This window comes from Humulus lupulus, chromosome 6 (assembly GCF_963169125.1).
Source record: "Humulus lupulus chromosome 6, drHumLupu1.1, whole genome shotgun sequence".
Taxonomy (NCBI): domain Eukaryota; kingdom Viridiplantae; phylum Streptophyta; class Magnoliopsida; order Rosales; family Cannabaceae; genus Humulus; species Humulus lupulus.
This window is the reverse complement of record NC_084798.1, coordinates 17,571,006-17,581,640: the sequence shown is the minus strand read 5'-3', so window position 1 is coordinate 17,581,640 and position 10,635 is coordinate 17,571,006. Positions and strand designations below refer to the sequence as shown.

The following is a 10,635-nucleotide window of genomic DNA, read 5'->3' as shown; positions in this document are numbered from 1 at the left end:
TATTACCAACATATTGGGGCTGAACCACTATAAAAATTGAGTGTTTTATTTACTTTCTGTTAAAAACTGTCTGTGTCGTTTTATTTCTCTTGAAGGCTATATCGTTTTTGACGTTCTCACGTCGTTGGCCAAAAACGTGGTCAACACATTCCTAAAGAGATTGGGAGCTTGACTAAGTTAGAGTCTTTGGATCTGTCCCATAACAAGCTTTCTGGTGCAATTCCCATCAGCTTGGCACAAGTGTCTCTTCTGAATCATTTGGATTTGTCAAACAATCGATTGTCAGGAAAAATTCCCACAAGCACTCAACTACAAAGTTTCCATGGTTCTACATATACCATGAACCATAGACTCTGCGGACCTCCTCTGACAAGTTCATGTCATGAAGATGGAACTTTGGAAGAAGGTTCTTTGGCCTCAGCTCATGATAAAGAAGATGAAACGTGGTTTGAGTTGTCATGGTTTTATAAAGGAATTGGAGTTGGATTCACTATTGGATTTTGTGGAGTATGTGTCAATTTAGAGACGATAAAGCATTATTGGAGAAATTCTTATTTTGTAATCATGCATAGCCTGAGAAATGTTCTATCAAAGGCACTGCGCTGAGAAGAAAGCTTACTGCAATTGACAGGTTAGTATTAGAGGTACATTTCCTTTTATTATTACATGATAATTTCCTCCGCCATAGGTGAGGGCTCTCAATTTTATTGGGAGGAGGTCAACCTTTTTGACCTCTGTCTCTTTTTTCAAAAAAAAAAAAAGATAATTTTGTTCAAAAATTCAGTCTTAGCAAAAGGCAATAGCCACTATAGGGGAAGACATTGCATTTTCCTGTAAAAGACTAGATTATTAGATAAAAGATTCTTGAATTCATTAGTGTCCAACTTAATTCTATTTTTTTAACAGCAATATAGATTTATTTGGAAGGAAAAGTGTCTTTATGAATCTATAGAGGTGTTCTTTAACGTTTTAATACAAGGTTTTCTTTCATATAAAAAATTTAAATATATATGAATCTATATTGGCCAGGACACCATTTATATTAAAAAAAAAAGCTATTCATTTTATATATTATATAATAATTCTAGTTTTGTCAGTGCCTTTAAAATTTGTATTTCAAGTGGCCAAGTAAGTTTGGAGTGTATAAAATTAAACTAAATTATGTTTTCTCTCATATTATTTCTTCCATGTTTACTTTTTTAAGTAGATTCCTCTGGTGATGAAGATCAGACTTAGTGGCTGCAAGGATTCTAAGAGTTCAAAGTTTAAAAACAACAGAATTAATGGGTCAAGCTTGAAGCATTTGAATAACTATTCTTTTTTTAGTAGCTGATGCTTTTGACTATTGTTAAGTAAGTTTGTAAACTTTGTTTCTACAATTACACTTACCAAACAAGAGATTCAAACACTTGATGTTCAACCGAGTCCTAAATAACTCATTACAAATATTGTTGATCTTTATACATGCTAACTACCTCTGTTGACTCCTCTGCTGTTTGATCTGCAATAGTTGCAGGGCATCTGGCATCTGGCCTATCTCATCTTGAGTTTTTAGATGTCTCTTCAAACTCTCTAGTTGGGGTTATCTCCGAAGTGGACCTAATTAAGTATCCCAAATTGGAGAGTCTATCTTTTTCCTATAACTCAGATTTGAGATTGAAATTAACTCCAATTGGGTTCCTCCATTTCAATTGAAAACCATATTACTCGCATCTTGCAAGTTAGGTCCACAATTTCCTAGTTGGCTACAAACTCAATCACAACTCATCGATCTTGACATTTCAGATAATGATATTTCTAGTGTTGTTCCCAATTGGTTCAGTAATATATCATCCAGGTTGAGGCACTTAAATATGTCTTTCAATCTTCTTTATAGTACCTTGCCACACTTTCCATTGCCACATTTTCCATTGATAGGTGCTGAAGTTGATTTGAGTTTCAATCAATTCCATGGTTCTATTCCATCTTCTCTCTCCAATGCATCCTATGTAAATCTCTCCCATAATAATTTCACTAGTTGCAGCTCCTTTCTATGTGAAGCAAAAGATGCGGCAACAGAATTTCTTGACATGTCCAATAATCAATTATTCGGAAGCCTTCCTGATTGTTGGGGGAATTTCAACAGTAGTCTATATTTTCTGAAGTTAGATTACAATGACTTCTCAGGAGAGATCCCAAGTTCCATTGGAAGTTTGACAATAATTGGATCTCTACAATTGGGGAACAATAACTTTACAGGAGCTTTGCCTTCTACATTGGAGAACTGTAATAATCTGCAAGCTTTGGATTTTGGATGGAATAGTTTGGAAGGAACAATACCGCCATGGATTGGTGAAAGATTTCCATCATTAGTTTTTCTTAATCTGAAATCAATTTGATTAAGGATCTGCAACCATGTCCTAAGTTCTTTCTAACCACTTAATTACACCAATTAGATACGAATTAAATAACTTAAATAGAATGAGATGGAAAGTTTTTCAAATTAATAGACACCATAAACGCCTCTGCTGTTTGATCTGCAATAGTTACAGGGCCTGTAATAAACCACATAGAACATCTGGTAACACACTAAATCCACTTAATAAATAGTTATGTAAATGTAGTAGATTTTGAAGCATTTTTAGAGAACTTATTGACTTGATACCTTTATTTGCTGTCTACATTCCTGGTTTCTCATTTCAGTTGGAAATCATAGACTTCATATCGTTCAAGTTAGGTCCAAAATTTCCTACTTGGCTACAAACTCAATCACAACTCTTCTATCTTGACATTTCTAAGTCAGATATTTCTAGTGTTGTTCCTAATTGGTTCACTAATATATCATCCAAGTTGGAGTACTTAAATATGTCTTTCAATCTTCTTTGCAGCACTTTACCACAATTTCCATTGATACGTGCTTTTATAGTTGATTTGAGTTTCAATCAATTCTATAGTTCTTTTCTATGTGAAGCCAAAGATGTGGTAACAATAATTCTTGACATGTCACAGCAACAATTTTGAGTATATATTACAGTAAAAAATGACATATTTTAAAAAGCGTTTTTTTTTCTTTCACAGACAATTTCGGCGCTGGAAGCAAGAACCAGGCAAGAGCACTCTGCCCTCCGTTTGTCTATGTCAGGTATTTTTTGTTAATTCAGATTTCAATTTCATATCTTTTTTAAGTAAATAAGAAGTCTCCTGTGCCTATGGAAAGAACCCCTTCATTCCATCTGAACCTCTTTCCCCTTTCCCTCTTTCTCTCTTCAATTCTGAATGTGTGCTCCTCTCAGAAATTAGGGTTTTTTCTTTCCCATTCCAGCATTTGTCCTTACTGACCAACCTTTTGGGGTTCATCCAATTTTATTTCTTAATCTTATTTAAGTCAATTTATGGTCTTATTACATATGAAAAACAACAACTCATTCCATCAACACTTTCAAGTGACAACAAGATTGTGTTCCTTTTCTGTAATGCATACAATTCTCTTCCCATAATTAATCTTTCTTTTGTTTTCATGGGTCTAAATATTAAATCCAGGTACAATGACATTGCTAAGTATGGTTTTGAAGCCGCACAGAACTCTGGTCCTGTGAAAGTGATCCTGTGGGAGAGGAAGAGAAATTAACCTTGCAAAATACAGGTCATGTTCGAAGACGTGATGGCCTGGGAGAGTAAGATTTCATTTTTTTTTATTTTTTTTTTTATTTTTGCTTTTGATAGACTTGATTCATTCTGAGCTTTACTATTTTATTAATCTTTAGGCTCATGATTGTAATAGGAGAGCAGTTGTATTCTATACTTCTTTTAAGCTTCTTCTTCATAGAGGTAAAATATATCAGATATTGCAGTTTATATACTTTCTTGAGTGCTGCATTGTTCATATATATCTAAAATTCTAGCTTATATGATTTCTCCATTTCTTCGAGATTTATGCACTATTATATACTTTCCTCCATTGCCGCCATATTTTTTTGGGACAAACAAATTATCACCAGATATGCTTATATACTTCTGTTTCGAGTATGTGATGAGTTTTTTTCTTTTTCTGAGCTGCTCCACTTACTATTGCAGAGTGTTATACTAATTTCATCTTTGATCTTGTAAGGTACAAGTGGAACCTTCATAATTCAGATCTGGACAAACGGCTGAACTTTTTTGAATCTAACTGGGCATTCTTTTTAGGTTTTGGTAAACTACTTTCTAACTTTATTATTGTTTTTGAGTCAGTTTGTCATATATATAATTTTCAATTTCTGCAGGTTAGGAGTGGTTTATTTAACATGAGAATTCATACTACTTGTTTCACATGGTTTCTATTTTATTGTTTGATCAATAATTGTGACCTCAATTTTAAATTGGTAACTTCTAAGTTATGTGGCCTTCCTATGTGAATGTTATGTGCTAAGCAATTGAATGTCATCATTAGAGTATATATTCTCTTTGAATAATCATAGTTTGGTCCTATGAAACAAACATAAACTACAACAATTTTGCTTATATATTACATTAAAATATTACTTATATTTAGAAGTGCTATAAATCTATCCTAATAAAAATAACAAGAGGCAATTTTACCCAAATAGGCGGCAAGTGAAAGTACTTAGCGCCAAATGAAAATGAAAAAAATCATTTGGTTTCCTCTCTCTCTCACTCGGTTTCAGCCCATCTCTAATATCTGAACTCCATCACCCTAATCACGCCTCATCCTCTCTCTCTCGCCTTCATTTTATCAGTTCCCTCTCCATTCTCCATCGCTCTCTCTCTCACCGAGTCTATCGACTCTCTCCATCACGCCATGACCACGCCTAGCTAAAGCTCTCTCTCTAACAGAGTCTATTGACTCTCTCTTCCTCAAGTCCCGATACTCTAAAGTTCGACTGGACAACACCACGTTTAGTCTCTCTTCACTCTTTCCCGTTGAGCTGTTGGAGCAACACGAGCACGGAGCAGCTAAACCAAGACCAAGGTAACCCATTCACTCACGAAGTTGTTGGTTTCTTCTGTAGTTTTTTTTTTCTTTTTCAGATTTCAAATTAATATCAAGAAAGTGTTTTGAATATTGATTATATATATTTGTTTCTAATTGAGATAACAATGAGAAAATTAAAACTAGAGAGGTTGTATGCTAGCTAATTCAAACACTCACAAGACTTCTCTTTCTCACGCTCCCCTCTTTCCCTCGCTTCTCTCAAATTCTCACCTCACTGAAGCCTCTCTCGGAGTAGCTCAAGAGGTAAGGCATTTTGATTTTTTTTTTTAACTTTTATTTTGATATTTAGTGTTTTAGTTTGTTAAGTAAAACTTGTATTGATTTTTTTTTTGGTGTTGGGGTATTATCAGTGGGTATAAGTCTTGGTTTCTCCCTTTGTTGCTGATCTGGTTCTTCGATCCCCTATTTCACAATCAGATAAGTCAAACTTCCATTTACATATCATTGATGAATAACCAAATTTCTATATATATATATATAGTACATATTATACAAAGATAAATAATAGGTGCTTGACATCTTTTTTTTTTGTCAATGTATAAAGAAATGTTAAGAAAGAGGGTTATATTCTCTGTTTGTCAAAATGTGGATATTATATATAGATAAGATAAATGAAATAAAATATGATTTTATGACAGCTAATTAGATAACTCATGACACTATATTCTTATGAACTAATGTGCTGTTAATAGAAAATAGTTTTGTTTTGTTTTAGGTGTTTTTCACTTTTTAATGAATTTGTACCTACTTTTCTCTATCACTAGAATGGTCAAGAAGCTAAACCGATATTCTATATTACAATAGAAAGTATTCTTACATGGTTTTAGGTATCTACAAGACACACAGTATGTTATAACTAATATAAATTTGAATTTTTTTTAATACAGGTCTATTTGTTGTATTATGGCTTTGGTGCTCCTTGCCTTTTCAACATTTTTTTTTACATGTGTGGATTGTTTGCTTAAAATGATCCAAATTATTTCTCCTAGTGTGTTCTTTGTCTCTACTCAACTTATATCAAGAAAACATTTTGAATATAGTCAATACATATATAATTTTTTGTGTTGGAATTATTTCTAATTGAGAGAATACAAAGAGAAAAATTAGAGATGTTGTAAGTGTGAGAATATGGTGCTTAATACTTGATGTTTGTGATTTGAGAATATGGATTTAGATTACCTTTTCTTTAGTCCTTTTGTTGGCCTTTGTGTTGGCCTTTGTGTATGAAATTTGGATTTTACAGATTTGATTTATGCATATTCTAGAATCTAAATTTATCAGGCTTTTATTCATGTGAAAATTTATAATATTGATTGTATGGGTTTTGATCATAAATAATGAGATTTGTGTTTGGTGCTGTTATATTGCTAATATATGGCTCTATCTCTGTATTTTTATTCTATTTGTAATATAGTTAAAACTTTTCTGGATGGCTGCCTCCAAGAGAAGAGGCAAGATATTTTGTGTGCAAGCAATCTTTCACGGGAGACTCTTACTTTTGTTTGCATTTTGCAAGTGGTATGCCTTTTACCTTTGTTTTAATATTATGCTAATGTTAGATGAGTTTGAATATCTTAAATATTCATCCATAGTGAAGTAGGTTCTGAGATCATTGTTGTGTGCTGCGGTGATAACAGAAGGTTGAGAACTTGTGTGTCTTAGTGAAGTAGGATTTGAGAAATTCGTGTGTTGCGGTGAGATAAGGAAGAAAACATGCATGTTTTTTGAATTAGTTGAATTGATATTGGCAGATGGTTAGTTTCTAGTCTAGGGGAAATGGTGTTTGATTTTATAGACTTATCTAGTATTACTATTTTATAATTGAATTGTGTTTGCTTGGTTTGTTTGATGATTGGTACATTAATTAGATTGTTAAAAACACACTTTTAAATGGTGTAATAATCTTTTGGTATAGATTTTGAGGTCCTTTTCAGTTGTATTGCAAGCAGCTTTGCCTGAGTTGCTTCCTTTTTTTAGGGTCCTTAAGCTTCTTAAAGAAACCAAAATATCATTTTGTGTTGGCACTATAACAAAATTGGGTTTTAGAGACGATTTTTTTTGTCGCTAAAGCTTTCTAAATCCTCGCTACATCGAATAGAGATAACGAAATTGTCGTTAAACTTTCTCGCTAATACTTTGTTTCTATTGTTGAACTATAGAGAAGACATTTAAAATCCTCGCTATTGCTTGGTAATAGAGAGAAAATTTTAGTCGCTATTTTATAGAATATTAGGTTGATATACATGCATATATATGGTATGTCATTAAACCAGCTTTTTTCTACTTCCTTGGTGATGTTAGGCTGTCATTTGGGGAGTGACTTTATGCAAAGAGTAGCAGCAAGTCTTTTCAACTGAGTAACATTTATGGATTTAATTCATTATTAAATATTTTGATACCAAGACCAAATCTAACACTAGAAGAAAGAAAACTCCAATATTAGACATTTACCTAAACATATAACAAAATAATAATAGAATAAATCAATTGAGAATTATTTTTTGTTTTATCAAAAAGAAAGAAAGGGGTCCAATAATCAATTATCAGGAAGCCTTCTTGATTGTTGGGCAAATTTCAACATTATTTTTTCTGAAGTTTGACAACAATGAACTCTAGGTCCCAATATCCATTGGAAATTTGACAAATATTCAATCTCTGCAATTGGGAAACCTTTGCCTTCTACATTTGAGAACTGTACCAGTCTACAGTTTCCAGGAAACTGTTTTCATTGTCATGTTTTATAGGGGTCAAGATAAATATAAATATGTCCTTGAAAATTGTTTCTTGATGTACATCTTAAAAGAGAATTAGTGCTCCCTCCCACCCATTTCCAATTTCTTGGAAAAATTACGTTAAAAAAATATCATTTTTTACTGTAAACTAAAATAATTACACATTTACCTTAAAATTTGTTCTTACTTCCCGTATAACACTTCTCTTCCTCGCAAAATTTATGTGACCAATCCTTAAACTAATATATTATTTATATCTAAATAGATGTCTATATATATATATTTATATAATACTGGCCACTTATAAACTGCAAAATAAATATATAAATATATATATATTTATGCATATATATATGATAATATCTCACTTTTCTTTTTCTATTTTGTACACTTCTATTTTTTTTTCTTGTCTTTTTTTCGTCATTAATTTTAATTCATCTCCATTAATATTACTTTTTTATAATTAATTTCTTTATCCTATTTTTATTTAAATTGATATAAATGATCTTTCAATTTTATTATATATATATATATTCATAAATTTTTGTAACATATATTAATGGTAGTAGGAAAGATAGTGATAAAAAATATTATATTGTTTTGAAAATCATAGCTAGTTAAATCTGAACACTCAATGTTAAACTAAAATCTTAATCTAGTCAAAGTTTAAGCTTTGTTGCAAAAATATATATTAAAGTTAAAAAATTAGTTCTGTAAATTTTTGTAACAATCATGTTAAATGAGTTAATAAATATTTATGTAAATGTTAGTTACAAAATGAAATTTCGTTTTTAGTAATTATCAAATTAATTAAACTATGTGAATTAATTAAAGTGCAGAATGGTAATTAACTGTTTAAGCAGATTGCAGTTTTGTCAGGACAGAATCCGAACTTGTCACGACAGAAACTGAATACAATAAAAAGACAGTGCAAAATAATAAAGAACACAACGAATTTTTACAAGGTTCAGAAACCCTTTCGGATAACCTATTCCTTGGGGCCACGCCCAGAGAATAAAACCAATTAATAAAGAATCACAAGTACAAAATATTGACTTAAACAAAATAAGACTCCCTCTTGAGATTTGCTGCAACTTTGGTGTACTTTTCTTCCCTAATCTGATCTTGATTGAAACGGTTAACCACTTGATCTCCCTTCAATGATCAGCGAGTGCTTGCATCCTCTTGACGCAAGGCTTGTAAAAAACTTCTCCCGAAGATTATAAACGTTGTGTTCAAATTACAATGTGTATTCACTCATGAACATAGTATAAACTCACCACTAAAAGCTAAACACACATATTTCTACAAGATCTCGTGAATACTTATGATCTTGAATACAAAGAGGAACTCTCATAAATATTACAATTATTTTCGCCTTCATGGATAGAGTCTTATCCTTTCATTCGTCAGGAAGTGTTGGTTCGTATTGTCTCAGATCATTGTCCTATTGTGTTGGATTCTAACCCTCCTTCGTGGGGACCCAGCCCGTTCAGATTTGATAATTCCTGGCTTGAGCATAAAGACTTCAAGGCTCTTTGTCAGAAGTGGTGGAACTCGTCTCCGTTGATGGGATGGCTAGGATATGGTTTCATGGAAAAACTTTCTTTAGTTAAAGATAAAGTTAAGGGGTAGAGTAAGGAAGTTTTTAGGGCTAGATCTGTGCTCAAACAGTCCTTGGAAAAAAGGATGTTTGAGTTGGATAGATTAGAGGAAGGTGGACAGTGGAATGATCAACTTCTTTCGGAGCGAAGGCATATTAAGAAAGAATGGCAGCAAGTTGTCTTTGAAGAGGAGAGAGGAGTTTGGTTTAAGTCGAAATGTTCATGGGCTAAACAAGGAGATTCTAATTCTAAGCTTTTCCATAGTATCCTTAGTGCTCGTAAAGCAAGGAATTTCATTTCCAGAATTGAACTTGAGGACGGGGCAATCCTTGACAAAGATGGGGATATTGAAAAAGCAATTGTAGATTTTTATTCCACATTGTATTGTTTGGCCCATAGGAGGTGGAGTGGTGTGGAAGGTATTTCTTGGGAGCCTATTCCCTCTTTTCTGTCCTCTCTCCTTGGGCGTCCTTTCTCAGAAGACGAAATTCGTTGTTCAGTTTTCGACTGTGATGGGTCTAAGGCCCCGGGTCCGGATGGTTTCTCTCTGGCTTTCTATCAGGATAATTGGGATACGGTTAAGAATGATCTTCAAGCAATGTTCGATGGTTTTTTCAATGATGGGGTTATCCATGGGAAGACCAACGAAACATACATTTGTCTTATACCGAAGAGGCTGGATAGTTGTCGGGTGCGAGACTTTAGGCCAATCAGTTTGGTGACTAGTCTCTACAAAATTATTTCAAAGGTGTTGGCTGGCCGTCTCAGAGGAGTTCTTCCTGATACAATAGCTGAGACTCAAGGAGCTTTTGTAGAAGGTAGACAGATTTTGGATACAGTGCTGGTGGCTAATGAAGCAGTGGAGGAGTATCGGAGTAAAGGAAAGAAGGGGTGGGTTTTCAAAATTGATTTTGCTAAAGCTTACGACTGTGTTGATTGGGATTTCTTGGGTTTCGTTCTGGAAAAGAAAGGTTTTGGTGTAGTTTGGAGGAAGTGGATGCGAGGGTGTTTGTCTTCCGCTTCCTTTTCTGTGTTCTTAAATGGGAGACCGAGAGGGAAATTTAAGGGTTCTAGAGGTCTTCGCTAGGGGGATTCCCTCTCACCTTTCCTGTTTACCTTGGTTGCTGATGTTTTGGGTAGGATGGTGGATAAGGCCAAAAGCGTATCGGCGCTGCGGGGTTTCAAAGTAGGTAAAGATTTGGTGGAAGTCAGTCATCTTCAGTTTGCGGACGATACGATTTTTTTTGTGGAAGATAATGAGTCTCTGTCAAAGTTGTTGGATATTCTGAACGCCTTCAGTGTGGTCTCTGGACTTTCTATTAATTTG

At 33.5% G+C, this 10,635-nt stretch overlaps 2 long non-coding RNA genes across 2 annotated transcripts; both read left to right on the top strand.

The window, feature by feature from the left end:
* Window positions 1-151: 151 nt before the first annotated feature.
* Window positions 152-1,488, top strand: LOC133781760 (uncharacterized). The gene is made up of 2 exons (XR_009870255.1): window positions 152-631; window positions 1,205-1,488. It is a non-coding gene; the product is annotated as an uncharacterized LOC133781760 (long non-coding RNA).
* Window positions 1,489-3,294: 1,806 nt separating this feature from the next.
* Window positions 3,295-4,374, top strand: LOC133781761 (uncharacterized). Its single transcript, XR_009870256.1, has 3 exons — window positions 3,295-3,653; window positions 3,744-3,807; window positions 4,088-4,374. It is a non-coding gene; the product is annotated as an uncharacterized LOC133781761 (long non-coding RNA).
* The last annotated feature ends 6,261 nt before the right edge of the window (window positions 4,375-10,635 follow it).